This window comes from Pipra filicauda, unplaced genomic scaffold (genome assembly GCF_003945595.2).
Source record: "Pipra filicauda isolate LSUMZ 115617 unplaced genomic scaffold, ASM394559v2 scaffold153_size1761393_pilon, whole genome shotgun sequence".
Classification (NCBI taxonomy): domain Eukaryota; kingdom Metazoa; phylum Chordata; class Aves; order Passeriformes; family Pipridae; genus Pipra; species Pipra filicauda.
In genome coordinates, this window is record NW_024104029.1 from 437,096 (window position 1) to 454,030 (window position 16,935).

Below are 16,935 nucleotides of genomic sequence, written 5' to 3' on the forward strand. Positions count from 1 at the left end.
TCCCTTCCAGTCCTGCGTCCAAGTCATTTTTGAAGATGTTGAAGAGCACAGGGCCCAAGATAGAGCCCTGTGGAACCCAACTAGTGACAGGTCACCAGTCTGATGTCACCCCGTTCACTATTACCCTCTGTGCTCAACTCATGAGCCAATTGCTCATGATATGTTTATCCAGCTGTGTGCTGGAGAGTTTGTCCAGAAGGATCCCGTGAGAGACAGTATTGAAAGCTTTACTGAAATCCAAAAAATTACATCAACTGGCTTCCCTTGATCAACTAGGTGAGTTACATAAAAGGAAATCAGGTTGGATAAGCAGGACTTTCCTGTTATGAAGCCGTGCTGGCTGTGACCAATGACTGTGTTGTCTTTCAGGTGTTTTTCAATACTTCCTGGAATAATCTTCTCCATAATTTTACCAGGCACTGAAGTGAGACTGACAGGCCTGTAGTTTCCAGGGTCCTCCTTCTTGCCCTTCTTGAAAATTGCACAACATTCACCAGCTTCCAGTCACCTGGGACCTCTCTGGATTCCTAAGACTGCTCAAAAATCATTGTAAGAGGTTTTGTGATGACATCACCCAGCTCTTTCATCTCAGGATTCTGAGATGAAACCCATCAGGCCCCATAGATTTGTAGAGGTCCAGCTGGAATAGCAGATCCTGCACAATTTCAAGTTCAACTGGGAGTTGATCATTCTTGCAGTCATGGTCCTCCAGCTCGGGGCACTGAGACCTCCTTTGTCCATCATCCGTGCGGAAGTAATGGCATTTGGGTGAAGTCCTGGGTGACTAGAAAAAGGGAAACATTGTATCCATCTTTAAAAGCATAGAAAGGAAGATCCTGGGAACATCCAACCTGTCAGCCTCCCCTCTGCGCCTGGGAAGATCCTCCCAGGAGTTATGCAAAGGCACATGGGGGACAGGGAAGTGATTCGAGACAGCCCAGCACAGTTTCATCAAAGGCAAGTCTTGCCTGACCAACCTAGTGACCTTCTATGGTAGAGTGATTACATCAGTGGACAAGGGAAGGGCTGCAGACGTCACTTACCTGAACTTCTGTAAAGCCTTTGTCACGGTCCTCCACAACATCCTTCTCACTAAATTGGAGAGAGATGGATTTGATGAGTGGACTGTTAGATGGATAAGAAAGTGGTTGGATGGTCACATCCAGAGGGTAGTGGTCAACGGCTCTTTCAAGAGAGAGAGATATCGATGGCTCATATCAAGAGATGTGCTTTTTATCTGCTGGTTAAATATATGGATTACAACAGACTCAATCACATAGAATAAAATACATATATATAAAAATGTGTACTTTCAAATAGAATTTGAAAGGAGGAATATTGTCTATTCTCATTCCACATTAGTAATATTAATGCATAAGATGGTATTTCAAGGGGATACTACTGCCTGAAGAACATAGAATTTTCTGGGAAAAACATCTCCCAGGCACTGTCACGAACCAAGACACCCAGGGAGCTAGTGTAGTTGGCACTGCTGCTGAACAGCCAGATGTCTCCTCTGAATGCCCGTGCACTGTGACTTGAAGAAGACCAAGCAAAGGCAACTAGCAGCACAGGCAGAAAATGTTCTGATATGACTTTCATTGCCAGACCTGTACTTTGCTATACAGGGTAAGATTGGATTACATCAATGAAATTGAATTAGTTTATCAAATATTTAGCACATGATTACAATAATATTTGGATTCCTCCTGTTCAGCTTTCCATCATTACTGGTTTAATCACTTCTGACATTTTACTCAATATATATTTGTCATGGTTTAGAAATGGTATTCCCCAGTTTAGTGTTCCCACTCCAAACCACATGCCACTCACTCACCCCTTCCCTCTCCCTTCAGCAGGATAGAGAGAAGAATTAGAGACACGAAAGGTAAAGGTCACAGGTTGAGACAGGAACAATTTACTGGAAGCAGCAAATGAAATAAGAAAATGAATGGTAACAGCAATGATATTAATAACAAGTGTACCAGAGAAGAATAATTCAAATGCAGTTGCTCACCACACAGAGACCTCCTGACAATACCCCACTACTGCCATACTACCTGACCTGGAAGGGACCCCTTCCCCTCGTCCCCAGAAAATGAGGTGAGATGGTATACAATAACCCCTAGGTCCTAGCCATACCCCCTGTTTACTGCAAAAATTAACCCTGTCCTGGCCAGAACCAGGACAATACTGAATTCTTATGTTCTGCTGATAGCAAGTGCCCATGTGACATTAAAGGAAGCTTGCTCTGACTCAGGATTTTTTGTATACTTTTGAGCTTTTCTATCATGGTAATCTGGAGACCATTTTAGACTTCTAGATACAAGTTTCTTTCAAAAGAGAGAACTAAAAGTTCAATAAATTAACTTGTCTTCTAATTTGTTCTTGCAGAGCAGCTGCTCTACTATGTGGCTGTTTCAGTCATCCATTCTCTGAGCTTTTTCTAACTCCTCTACATACTTCCTGCAATGGGGAAAACGAAGCTGGACATAGTACCCACAAAACACAGACTCATTGATATTTAAACTCAAGCAGATGCCTCTGATCTGTTTTCAGCACCCTTTTGGTGATTTGCCAACATCCTATTACATTTTCATCTGCTAATGCATACTTGGCTGATGATTTCAAAGAGATATCAATGATGACTCCTAGGGCTGCCTCCTGAGCTGCAAGTTTGAGTTAAGCATTATAAAAGCATCTAATTGTGTCATAGAGTATTTCTTATTCTGAGTAGAATCGTGGTTTTGGTACTGAATTTTCCTATGCTTCCTCAGTCAAAAATAATAAACCCCCATGAACACTGTTTAATGCAAGAAATACCTCTTCTGTTGTAGTGATGCCTAAAGAAAATTCAGGGAGAAAAAAACTCTGAGGCAAATTAGTTTCAAAGGTGAGATAAGGAAAGGGTTTTAATTTGTGCCTAGGCATAAGATTACAAGACGCGCGCGCCCGTCCCTCTGTACACGTTACAATTTATAATACTACTTGTCCAATCCGAGGTTTTATCCTCCCTCTGGCTTTTGTCCTGGACCACCCTCAGTCACACCCCTTGGGAACTGGGGCTGGGGTCCCTGAGACCCTCTCTTCATCAATCTGCATCTTCTTCGGGATACAGGGGGCACGTAGTTACCCAGAGTTTGACTGTACTCTGCAGTTTAGGCCAAGGTACAAGCATTCTCCAAACAGAACAGGCCTATCTTAGAGTGAGACTAAACATGTCTACTGGAATTCAGGGGGTAGAATTGATATGGGGAGCATGGAACGGGGTAATAGGGTTGGAGAGTTTCTGTGCTAACGGTAAGGGAATGAAATGCTGCTGCTTCTAAATCTACTGTATAACTACTCATAAAACTTATAAAAATTAGAAAAAGTAGAACAATCAAAAAACCAGATGGACCTTAAGGCATCAGTAGTCTTCATCCTTCCCTACACTTCGTGGAAAGCCATTTGTCTGAGTTCAGTGGTACTGTTTTGCAGAAGGAAAAAAAGATAAAATGACAGCAGAAAAGTTCTTTACTAGAGTATCAGTTTTCTTCATATAATAACTAATGTTCTGGTTATTACCTCTCCTACAGGGAAGATTTACCTTCTTTTTATTTACCCCGAATCTTTGATGCTCCTCCAGAGGTCAGCCGACATCCATCTAATATGTGTTAACTATTTAAAAGAGCCTGAAAAACCATGTTGGATTCACTTGACTTGATAAGGCAGTTGAGATGAAGTAAAAATGTTATAGTAACATTTTAATATTATTGTTCAAGAGTCTCAGAGGAGTGAAGTCTTTCAGAAGCAAATGCTGGCATTATTCTATATAATCCTTATTATAAACTGAATAAAAATTAGATAAGGAGACTTCATCTCTGACAGTAAGAAAATTCTCGACTCATTAAAGATTCTGCAATGCTGCTTGAACTTTCTCAAGATGATAGTCCTATAGGAAATTTAGCAATTAACTGAAATGTATATATAGTTGATAGCATTTAGAAAACACCAAAAGAAACATCCCATTTCCCCCCTAAAATAGTGGTTTTCACAATTGTAGGCAAGGACAAACACTGTCACAACAGTGACATATAAAGTCACAGAAACACTAGGCTGACTCAGAAAGAGAAGCAGTCTGACAACCAGCCAATCTTAGGTTCATTGTTTGAAAAATGTTAAAGGGCAAAATCCAGCATCACATTCAGTGCATGTGGAGGTAGGAAGGGACACGGAATGAAGCAGTGGGAGTATAGAAATATGAGATTAAGAGTAGAGAAGTATAGGAGTAGGAGTATAGAATAAAATGACCTTGTTCTAAGATGGTATTTATTTGATGGTACCTAAGAATTGCCTATACAGATATTTTTGATCAAAACGTAATTTTTCCCCCCCTGGAATTCACTGCCAGTAATGTCTCAATCTGGAAGTAGATAGTTCTTTTCTCACACATTTTTCCACTGTTCTCCTCAGCATCATTTCATTCCATTTTCTCCTGCTTTCAGCTCCAACGCCCAATTTCAATTTTTTCTAGAGAAGTCATAAATAAGTCTTTATACTGGCAGAGAAGACTATCAAACAGGAAACCAATTCAGTGCAATCCCAAGCACAACTACAGGCTGAGCAGAGAATGGATCGAGACTAGCCCTGAGGAGAAGTATTTGGAGGTGCTGGTGGATGCAAAGCTGGACATGACATGGTAATGTGCACTTGCAGCCTGGAGCAAGCAACCATGTCCATGCCTTCCAACTCAAACTATTCTGTGATTCTGTAATTATAGGGATGGTGTTTCTATGTGTTCTCCAACATGTGTTAACTACTGAATATACATTCACTACATGAAAAACATTTTAGTATTTTTTGTATTTTACATATGTAAAATACGTACATATTTTATTCTATGTGACTTTATTAATAGATAACTTTGTTTACATTATTGAGCACCAACTGATAGTCTGCAAATTCAGATGTCCAACCCACAAGGTTAGAGATACAAACCATGCTGACACTCTGTCTGATGCAGTTTGAAGGTATAATGACATGGTGATGCTGGAATTTTTAGCCATTATTTTAATTATTTAGTTGTTGCATATAGTGCCTGCTCATTTTACATTACCACCTGAAAAGTCTAATTAAGGCCCAAGTTCTGCTGTGGCATATGGCCTAACGTGGCACATGCTGTATCTGGTGTGTTGACTTTGGCTGGCTACCAGACACGTATCCAACCCAGCTGCTCTTTCACCACTCTTCCACGGGACAAGCAAAAAGAAAACAAGATAGAAATGCCCATAGGCTGAGATAAAGACAGTGACATTCATGGCTAGGCTTCGCGAACGAAGATTTGGGAAGGCTCTATCCGCATTTGTTGCAGGCACTCTGGTGGCTTATGAGGCCAATACGTGACAGACACATCCGATTGCAAAAGACACAGCAGAAAGACTCCTTAGATGGTATATTCTGCAAGACACGGTTCTTTCTGCGTTGCCTTTTCTCCTCAAGGGTGATCCTGCACACGTTCTCAAAGGAGACAGCTGCGTTATAGATGGTGTGTCTCCAGGCCTCCCGATTGGAGGCCAGAGTAGACCAGTTATGTTGATCAATATGGCCCAGGCTGAGATGTTGTTTCAGGGAGTCCTTGTATCTCCTCTTCGGGGCTCCTCTCTTGCGGCAGCCGGCGGCAAGTTCACCGTAGGGCAAGATCTTAGGGAGGCGGTGGTCCTTCATCCTGGAGACGTGTCCTGCCCAACGCAGCTGTGTTCTCATCAACATGGCCTCAATACTTGTGATTGCTGCTTGTTCTAGAACAGATGTATTGGTCACAAAATCTGCCCAGTGGATGTTTAGGATTGTACGGAGGCAGCGTGGATGGAAGCGTTCTAGGAGACGCAGGTGGTGGCGGTAGATGACCCATGATTTGGAACCATACAAGAGAGTAGACAGCACTATGGCTTTGTAAACAATGATCTTGGTGCTTTTCTTCAAGTGTTCATTACGTCATACTCTTTTGTGGAGTTTTCCAAAAGCACTATATGCCTTTGCTAGCCTGTTGTCTATCTCTCTGTCAATCTTGCCATCCGAGGAGATGAGGCTACCTAGGTAATTAAACTGCTGGACTGATTTGAGCTCTGATTGGCCAATGGTGATGTGGGGATGATGGGGGACTTCCTGAGGTGCAGGTTGATGGAGGACCTCTGTCTTCTTTAGACTGACTTCCAGCCCAAAGAGCTCAGCAGCATCTGCAAAGCAGGATGTTAAACACTGCAGAGCTGCTTCTGTGTGGGCAACAAGGGCGGCGTCATCAGCATAAAGCAGCTCCCGGACAAGGTGGTTTAAGGTCTTGGTGTGGGCCTTCAGTCGCCTTAGGTTGAAAAGGCTTCCATCAGTACGATATCGAATGTAGATACCGTCCTGATCATCGAGGTCTGCTGTGGCCCTTTGGAGCATCATGCTAAAGAAGACTGTGAATAGGGTAGGAGCGAGAACGCAGCCTTGTTTCACACCATTCTTAATTAAGAAGGGCTCAGAAAGTGTGTTGCCATATCTGACTTGGCCGTGCTGATCCTCGTGAAGTGAGATGATCATTTTAAGGAACTTGGGGGACATCCTAAACGTTCCAAAAAAGACAGTGACAGCTTGCTAATTACTATCATAAGCAAAACAGACTTGACTTGAGGAAGATTAATTTTCTGCCAGTTAAAAAGAGTTTGATAATGGGAATCAAAGACACTTACCTACCCACTCCCTTTTCTTCCCGCCTCAACTTCACTCCTTCATTCCCAACTCCCTTATCTCTGTAGTGCCTGTATGATTATTGGGATAGTGTAAGACACATATGATTCTCAATCTTGAAAACTAAACACAAATTCAAAAATATTGTTTTTATTGTCCATTGTCCTGGGTCCAGCCAAGACAGGGTTAATTTTTTGCAGTAGCCAGAAGGGGGCATGGCTAGGACACACAGGTTCTTTATACCACCTCCTGTAATTGACAGGGTGGGAAGAAGGGACTCTCTTCCAGAGAGAAGGGGTCCCATCTGGTAGAGAAAATATGGCAGGAAGACCCATGCAGTGTTGTTTATTGTCACAAGGTCTGTCGTGAGCATTTTTTGATGTGAATCACGCTCCCTTTTGTACACTTTTATTTAATTAATATTATTGCTGTTACTGCTCATTTTCTTATCTCATTGCTTTTTCCAGTAAATTGTTCTTATCTCAAGCAGTGATCTTTGTCTTTTGTGTGTCCAGTTGGAGGTGGGGGAGAAGTGGTGTGTGTTTTGGTTTTTTTAGTGGGAGGACTAAAATACAGAATACCATCCCTAAGCCACAACTGCCATATATCTTTAAAAAAAATCCTTAAACATATAAGTTATTATCTGGATATCAGAGGCAAATGGATATCCGCTGGAACAGAGCAATTAGTAATGAAAGTGTAATTATTTCTGAAAGGAAAATGCTAATTGAGAAAGTAGCTACTGCCCACTATATTTTTATCCAGGTCTGTTATAGGTTATAAATCCAATAGGGGAATTTTTCTTCCCCTGCTCCACTGTAAGAAAACGGAGTGAGTGGGGGGAAGGGGGTCAATTAGCCTTACAAAAGAATCTAGCTGGCCAGACTGCATTCCTAAGGGATGGCCCATCAGAGGCTGGGGGGAGAGGGGAGGAGTTTTGGGAGAGGGTGGCTGGCTCTTCTCTGAGGGGAGAGATCAGACTGCGGAGTTCTGTCTCTGGGACGGAGACAGGGTCTGTGTCCAGACATTTTTTGGAAAAAAGGCCTAAAAGCTAGTCTTTCTGGCCTTTCATCCTGGTGAGGCCAGACCACCGGCCTCAATCGGCTCACACACTGCCTTGTGACTCCAGCTGGGACCTACTGAGTTTTTCATCCGAGAGTTGTGTGCTCGCTGGGAGAGAAGGGAGGAGCCTTGAGACACCGTCATCTGAGAACAACAGTGAGTCTCGTGGGGGTGGACTGTTCTTTCCTTCTGCCCTTCTTCCATTGGGGGAAGGGTCTCTGTTTTCTTTTTGGCTTCTCCCGCGATCCGAGACACCCCCAGAGCCCCTTCCCGCGCGGTGACCGCCAGAGCCCGACAGCGCCCCCTGCAGGCCAACACCGAGCACTGCAGGCTCTGCACCTCCAGCGACCCAACAGCGCCCCCTGCCGGCCGTGGTTGGAACTGCGCTAAAGACAGAGAAGTATTCAGACTGTCTCTTTCGTCTGAAGGGGACTTTTGGGTACAGGACTATCGTCTAGTTGGTTTTGTGTTCTGTTACTGTCCTTGCCAACATACATATATCTTTTAATAAAGGGTTGTTATTTCTTCTGGTGTTTTTTTTTCACACTTCCTCGATTAAAGCCCCTTAATTTTGAATTTACAATTGCTGAGAGAGAGGAGTTTGGTTTGTCTCATAACTCATCCTCTTTAGCAAACATTCCAGTCTCTTCAAACTGAGACAAGGTCAGAAGAGCAAAGCAAACCTAGAAATACAGTTTACAAAACATATATAAAGTAAACAGCAGTAACAGCCTGATTTTTTATGAAAAAAGTTTTTTGACAATGAGGTACATACTATTGCCATTACAGTTAAGAGCTTATCCTTTTAATGACTCAGCGCATATTCCAAAGAGTATAATATGAGAATATCCTGCACTGAGTACTAAACAGAAGCTAGATGTTTCTCAAGTGATGGTGTCATTTAGAAAAGGAAAAAAAAAAAGAAAATAAAAAAGAGAGAGAGAAAGCAAAGCTAGAGCTGTGAAGACGGATGTAGAGGTGTGCAATGATGCAATCCTGAGAAGAGTGGGAATGAGCAGTAAGGCAGGAATGAATCAAAGCACCTGAAAAGTGCTTTGAATGAAATGGCTCTTGTCCTGTAGGCCTCTTTTGCTGTTCCAACATGACATCATTGTGAATATTACAGGGATGCTCATTGATCTAAGATCAATTGTTCCATGAGATCTTTCAAAAACTCCTGAGGAAACACAAGAGAAGGCATGCCATATTTGCTTAACAGTCTTCCATCATATTTCAGTCTTTCTTTACTGTTAGATTTTCTTTGTAACTTTAGGTTTTACTAATCAAGGTAATTGACAGATTATCACTTAATTTTTTTGAAAAACAAGAGCTATAACATTGAGAATGATGCTTATTTGTCAGGCGGGTAATAATAACTGTTCAACTTTCTTTTTTCCTCATGTCTGGTAATAAGAGATATTCGTTTTTTGACTCAAATTGATAAAAGTTATTATTCATGTTGATGCTACTACTGTGATTTACTACAAAACAAAAAAAATGCCTTCCTGTACTACGAAAAAGGGAATGCAAGCACTAATGAAATCAATGTGCTCAACTGTGTTCACGCATTTTCTTGAACAGGAAAAAGCTGCTGAATTGGGGATTTAGACAAAATTTGGCTAATACTGGACAGCTAATTCTATTGATCCAAGTAAATAATCTAGGTTCAAAGAAAACAAATACAAATTAAAAGTTCTGATAAAATACCTTAGAAATGGATTCAAAAGAATGTACTAGACAGGAACCTGGAGCAGAGAGTCCTGATGAAGTCCTATGTCCCCTATGTGGTGAATAAATAGCCCACGAACAAACACATTTAGGCTGGAACAGCAAAAGAAGCCCCTCAACCATTCAGGGAGCCAGATACTGGAATCTGTTTCCAGCAGCGGGAGCAAAAATAACTTGTTAGGAATTGGAGCTCCATGTGTTTATGAAAGGGGTTACACTCATCCCCAACAGCAATAGGAGACTACACTGTGATGCAGTGAGTCATGATCCTGTGAAATAACCCCAATCTATATGGTGTGACAAATGCACTCCTCCTGTTTAAGCTAACCAGACTTTGGTCTGGGCAGATTCTCAGCAAGTAGGTCTAACCAGATTTAATCCTATTGTGTAATGTTATCAGTGAAAATTCAGCACCAAACACCCCCAAAAATGGTTTGGCTGGAGACTGGGCTGATAAGCAGCCAAAACTGCATGAACATAGCAGAAAATCTGACTGTGAATCAGCCACTCTACACTACAATTATATGCAACCATCAGGGCCTGTTGAGCTCTCCCTTCACAGCAGCTGGCTGTGCAGTGGCCATCCCCACTTGGGCAAGGATGCCTCTGAAGGTTACCCCTCAAAGCTGGGAGACCCCTTACCTGACACCCAAGGCAGTGGGTTGGCAAGTGACATTTTTTGCATGCATATAACATTTACAATATGTACAGCAGGTTTATGAAATAATCTTTCTTTCTGTGTAGTAAATAGTATTGACTGCCAATCCATCTCCAATTGTCCGATATAATTTACTGACCATGGTTCTTTATATTTAGAATTATCCTAAGGAAAAAAAGGTATTTTCAGATTGAGCGTGACTGTCTGCTTTTTCAAGTCTCCCACTGGCATTTCTATATGTAGACTTCTTTTTTTTTTCTACAATACATCTGCCTTTAAGATCAGCAGTCAGGTATTGCAATTCTCCAATATCTAGACATGAGATAAACTGTTAGAAAGACAAGGCCTTTTCCACTGGCTTTTGGCTTTGCAGCCTGTACTTACTTAGCAAAACATCTAAAAAGATAATTTCACTTCTATTCATGTACGTAAATCTGTTTGTGTTAAGTGAAGTCTACAGCCAAGTGCTTTGCAATTACCACTCTGTAGCTGTGTTCTTATTTTTATGAAGATACACAAAAAAATTGAGTGAGATTAAGAATAGCAGCCTGTTGATGTATTACAGGCAGTAAAATACAATTTTAAAAAATATTTAATTCATCAAACATATTTACATTTAATATTTAGAACCAACTTTGTACTGCTATTTATTGTTTATTGCTACCTTAGGAGTTAGATAGTCAGGATTGCTAGACAAATATTGATTAGACTTTGCTCTTAGTGGAAGAAAAAAACCACATTGACTGTATTAGTGTAGTTTATCAATTAAAGGCTGCATTTTTTTGGCTAGACAACATGTTATGAACGTTTTTTTAAAATCTGAAATATTAAACTGTTCATGCTAGTACAGGTAACAGTCTATAAGAAAAACTATGTTTTTATAGCAAAGGTAAACCTTGATTTCAAATGTTGTCTCTATGAATCTCTCTGAGGCTTTAATCAAAAAGTAATTCAGCACACTTCAATTACAAATGCCTTTGTAATTCTGCTGAATTTTAACTCTAAATATCACAATGACTAATCAAAGCTCATAAAAATTCATCTGGTGGCACGTGGCCACAAAATCTATGTGTAAATGTAAACTAATCTTTACTGTAATTCTTCAATAACAGACTCAGATTGTTTCTAGAAGTGTTCCTGTAAAATAGTCATCGTGGAGAATATTACATGTCTACTGTGGAGAATAGAACATGTCTACTGGGTATGCTCCTGCAAAGGAGAAAGCTTGTTAGAGGTTGTGAGGATGATAGGTGCTAAAAGGTAATCCAAAAGCCAGAAGCAAAACAGATCCCAAACGTTGACTGAGGAAACAACGTCCTGAATCAAAATAGTTATATTTGCTTAGTAACAAGGGAGCTATTAACTAATGGTGACCTTTTACTAATAGTGATGCATGTAAATCTGCTAAATCTGTAGTTTTTAGCTTGTAGCTAAATTTAGCTTGTAGTATTTAGTGTAGCATGGCTGATGTTTTCTCTGAACTGAGTTCTGCTGTTGAGGGGGTCTACATGAGTGAAGAGAAGGCTCTGCCATGGCAAAGAGAAGGAAACATTCCTGCTGAAAGAACTCCTATTGTTGAAAGACCTATGTTAACACATAGGGCATTGCATATGTATTTCTCTTACAACTACTATCAATTAGGACTGGAATCTCAATGTTCTAGACACTAAACAGAGAAAAAAGGAAATGCTCTTCTAAACAGTTAAATGCTGTCTATCCACATGTCTTATAAAGCAGATCTGGTACTAAAGCATGAAAATATGCAACATGAACAAAGCAGTCAAATGGGACAATGGAGACAAAAAGGGAATGTAAAAGAGATTAAGCAAACAGTAGTAAATAGGGTCTACATTTTATAACATAGAATTCCAGTAACAAACAGTACTCTCAGCTCACTGCCAGAACTGGCTATTCTCACTATGGTCAGCTGTTTCCAGTATTACATATGATGAAGCCTCAACTTAGGACTTGATAAATCTTTTGCTATAACCTCCTTCCATGTAGTTATAGGGAGTGATAAGGTCTCCCCCGAGCCTCTTTTTCTCCAGGCTAAACAATCCCAGATCCCTCAGCTGCTCCTCATATGACTTACCCTCTAGACCCTTCACCAGCTTCTTTGGCCTTCTCTAACAACATAGGGGAGAGAAAAATTGTGAATGATCTGAGGTTAAAAACAAATGAATCTTGGAGCACTATGTCTCTAATGAGATCAAAAAGTGAGACCAAAAATCAACCAGTTTGGTTTAGTTGGTTCATTTTATCATGAACTACCACAAATGCCTAAAGGAGCAACATGACCACTTTGAAAAGAGTGCAAGAAGATGCTATATTGGAGCCTTGTGGAAGATATTAATCTTGAGCATTTGGTGAACCTGAACGGGCCGTGTTTGCTCTATTGGAAGTTGCACTTGAGAAGCATTTATGTTATATAATCTGTAAATTATAATATATATTTGGGAAAGGCAAACTGTATGTGGCTCAAGGGGTGAAATGCATTCATCCTGGCTGGGAGACACTGCAACTAACATGGGCAGGTGTTACGCGGGCAGCGTGGCCTTCAGGCTGTGCTGCACCACTCTGAGCTGCACACCTCCCTCAGCCCCAGGACCGGCCCAGCCCACCCTGGTGCTGGAAGAGCCTGTGGGCAGCTTCTGCTCAGCACTGCCATGACACCTTCTCTGTGGCCTTGCCCTTAAACAGAATTGTTTCCTTGTAAGGAAGTTATATGTGACCTCAAATGACTGAAAGGGTGAGTTTTTCCCCCAAGATAGGATCTGCCCTGTGCACTGAGACAAGGAAAAATCCATTGGTGCTCTGACCAATGCAGTATGAACATGGGGTGCCAGCACCTGGAATGTAAGATGTAAGATGTATATTCCTTGTCTTAATCTGTCTTTTTGAAACAGTTATCTTATTAAGCCATTCGTTGCTGGGCCTTTTTTATTGAAACCAAGACCCTTGCACCAGCTCGCTATTACTCACCTCACCCCTCAGTGAAGAACAAACAGTATTTGGTGTTATGAGGCCAAAAAACAGGGGTTTGCTGAACTACATTTTGGAAATCAGAATGGTAAAAAATATTTCATTAGAAGAATTTTGAACTCCACAGAGAAACTTATGCCTGAGTACCAATATATATGACATACTAGAGAATATTACCTTTTTTCTTTTTTGATACAACACCACCACCTTAAGGTCACCCGTGAAGAGTCTAGGAGAGACTCTTTATGAGAATGGGTATAACAATAAGATAACCAGCACATTAGTATTTTGCAGCTGTTAAAATAATGAAAGCACAGAACTATATATAAAGCTCAGTCTATGTGCAAAGACAGGCTTTTTTTTCCTGGAAAAAAATAAGACTTATTTAAAAAACTTGAGACTACTAAAAACTTAGAAAACACCTCAAACACTCTGGTTCCACTGTTAATAGCACATTACCAGAAACTGAAAATGGAACTTCTTTACTGTTAAATTTTTCTTTTACCTGACTGACATTTTACCCATCAGAACAAAATTCGGGTTTTCCATCTTTAAATCCAGGTTTTCCATCTTTCTGTATGCAGTGGAATATACAGTAGGGGGAGCTAAACGCCTTTTTTTTTTCTGGTAAATCTCACGTAATGGTGACTAGTTTCTTAGCATAAGAAGGTATTAATGGCAAAAGTTTTCCCTTATAAATACAAGAGGTTTGAATATGCGGCATAATTCAAAATACAGCTACAATTGTTCTCAGTATCCAACCTAAAATTTCAACACTAATTCTTCTGAAAAATTCCCAGTCTCTTCAAAGTTGTCGATGCATTAAACATTCTTTATTTTGGAGTAAAAAAAGTAACTTCTTGCAATCTCTTTAAACACATAACCACGAAAAAACCCACGAAATTTCAGAGTTATTTTTATTTAGGTTCTATGTAAGGTAATTAGAAATTAAAAATTGTGGGTAAAACCCACAATTCAAAATACAGCCACATTAGGAAGCAGTCTAATAGAAATACAGTACCCTGACAAGCCTGCTTCTCTATTATAACCATACCAGAGTAATACCTGATTTTTATTCATATTTGTATTTAAATCATCTTAGCACTCTATACAACTCTCTATATATGTCCAAAGCAGCATTTTGTAAGTGTTGAAAAATCTCTTTTTTCTGTCTCTTAAAACAAATGAAACCAGTCGTGTTATCCTTTTCCCTACTGATAAATTTCCATAATTCCCTCAAATATTATTATAGATTCACGAATCTTCTGTAAGACTATAGTGAAGAACCCTATCTAAACTCAGTGTTAACTGCAGGGGAAATTGACTAATATACAGCAGTCACTGTACTGCTAGTATTAGCTGTGCATGTCAGGCAAGAGAATTTTTTCCATTTCTGCCTAAGTTCAAGTTCACAAATCACCCCATACTGGCTCAGGAAACATACTGTCTGGCTGTCCTGTTGTATACTGAGGTTATAGTTATAATTAAAGTTATATAACTAAAGTTGTAACATAGTTATAAATTGAGGCTTACAATACAACCCACATTTTTACTTCAGTATGTAACTGAGAGCCTCAATTCCTGCCGAAGTATCAAATAGAAGCCAATTATTTTGCTATCTTCTAATTCAGTTTTCTCTATTGTTTGAAATACTTCTGCAGGAATACTACTTTTGTCAAGTATTTGTGATGGCTTTATATAAGACTTAGAGAGGACTATTTTCTCTTAGTACCACAAGTTTTCTAGTAGATTTTCATACAGAGAAAGAAAGATACCTCCCTTATTACTGTACTTCCACTTAAAGGAAAACATTGATCACCTCGTGTCTTGAGATCCTTCTCTGCATTCACTTTAAAACAATAAATACTGGAAACAGTCTCCTGATGGACTTTTGTTACCATTTAATAAAAGTATCTATATCAATAAAAATAATTTAATTGTTCATCTGAAAATACAATTGACTAGGTCATAACTTTTATCCCTATGTCACTTATCACTGAGATATTTCCTTTTGTTTTTCATTATGAGATTTGGTAGTAATGTGCCAAAGGTATTGATGCTCCTATTAATGTAAGATATAAGGCATTACTAAATCTTCCAAATTCTTGCAGTGAATTTGTATTTGAATTACCTATTGAAAAGGCAATTTTAGGAAGCACTATTCAATGAAAGTGGGCATTTATTTTCTGTTCATATTCACTGGAAAAATAACTTTTCACTTTACATGCTAAACTTTGTTGTGAGGTTGTAAGAAGTGTTGAAGCATGCTTTGATTTTAGATAAGTCTTTCATTATAAAATTATGGCCAATGAGTTTGTTATCCATGGTCACTTGAGTGACGTACTTTGGATTGCAAGAAAATAACTTCAGCTGATGCACTCTTTGGATGATGGAAGGAATTATAAATTATACTTTCCAAAGAAATACTAAAAGAACTACCTCTGTTTACTGTGTAACTCTTGTCTCCCTGTCTTGTGATGCAGTGAGAACTAAGGTGGAAATGAGGGCCTACCAGTTTATTCTTTCTAATGGTTAGACTGTTTCTGAGGATGTGTGATGAAATAGTCACCAAACAAACTGGAGAAGTAATCCATTACGGTGTGTATGTTAAACATCTTAAAGGGAGTTCAGGGTCTGATATTTCTGCATTTGATGATGAAAATCAGTGTAATTTCATTGAAAATAATGGAATTACTATACTATGAAACTTGAATGAAATCCGAATTAGGAAGCATATATCCAAGAGCAGACTGTAGGGGAAGAGTAAAAGTTAGAACAGAAAAAGAAAGTTTGAGGTCTTAGATAAATAATACAAACATCTAATGCTGTTAACACTTATAATCCAGAAAAGCATGAGATGTCCTACTGACTGCAAGTAAACTAGACATTATACAAAGTCTCTGTAGGGTAATAAATAAGTGTGATTATATATATGAATAACTTACTTTGGAGTTGCACAAAAAAAAAATCCCATAAAGAAAAAAAGTTGCCTTGTAAAAAAATTCAAGAAGCTTAAAGAATAATGTAGTTGAATGTGATGAACATAATAAGTACAGGTAAAAGGTATCTGGACAGAAACAGTAGTATTCCTATGATGCCAAAGTATGACTTTATAATTTAGGTCACAGAAGTGGAAGGCTAGTATCCCCACACACTAGATTCTGGGTGGAACATTTAATCACAGGCTTTGCTGAAACCTTTGGGAGGAGATTTTAATTTCTATAATTGCCAAATAATAAAAATACAAATAAGATAGCCTGGATCCATAACTGGCATCCATTTCAAGATAAAAACAGTAGATAAACAATAGGACTAAAGTAACAAGAGAGATAGCAGGGGCCAATACTAAACATTTAGGGATCTCTTTTCAGTGAGCTGTCATATTACAGTGCTATCAGCTCATACCCTACCAATCTGTTAATCTAATTTGTGTCATGTGGTTAGGTCAAGCATATTTTGGTTTGAGGGGGGGCAGAGAGTAGTTTGAGGGTTGAAATTTATGAATCTGTTCCACCAGACCTGCGCAGAACAATATGGGAACAATTGGCCCATGCAGGTGATCTGGCAACTTAATGCCATAGAAACAGTGGTCTGGATCTCACTATGCCTACAGGACATTGTCCTTGAGAAGTCTTGAAGGGTCAGCTGAGCCCTTGGGGAAGCCAATACAAATCCTTAAACTAACAGCAAATTCAGGAAGACAAATGGGGAAAACAAACTCAAAAATCCCCCCACAGCAACGAACCCAACACAATACACCAGGATCAGTTCCGTGGACAGTTGAGGAGCTCAGT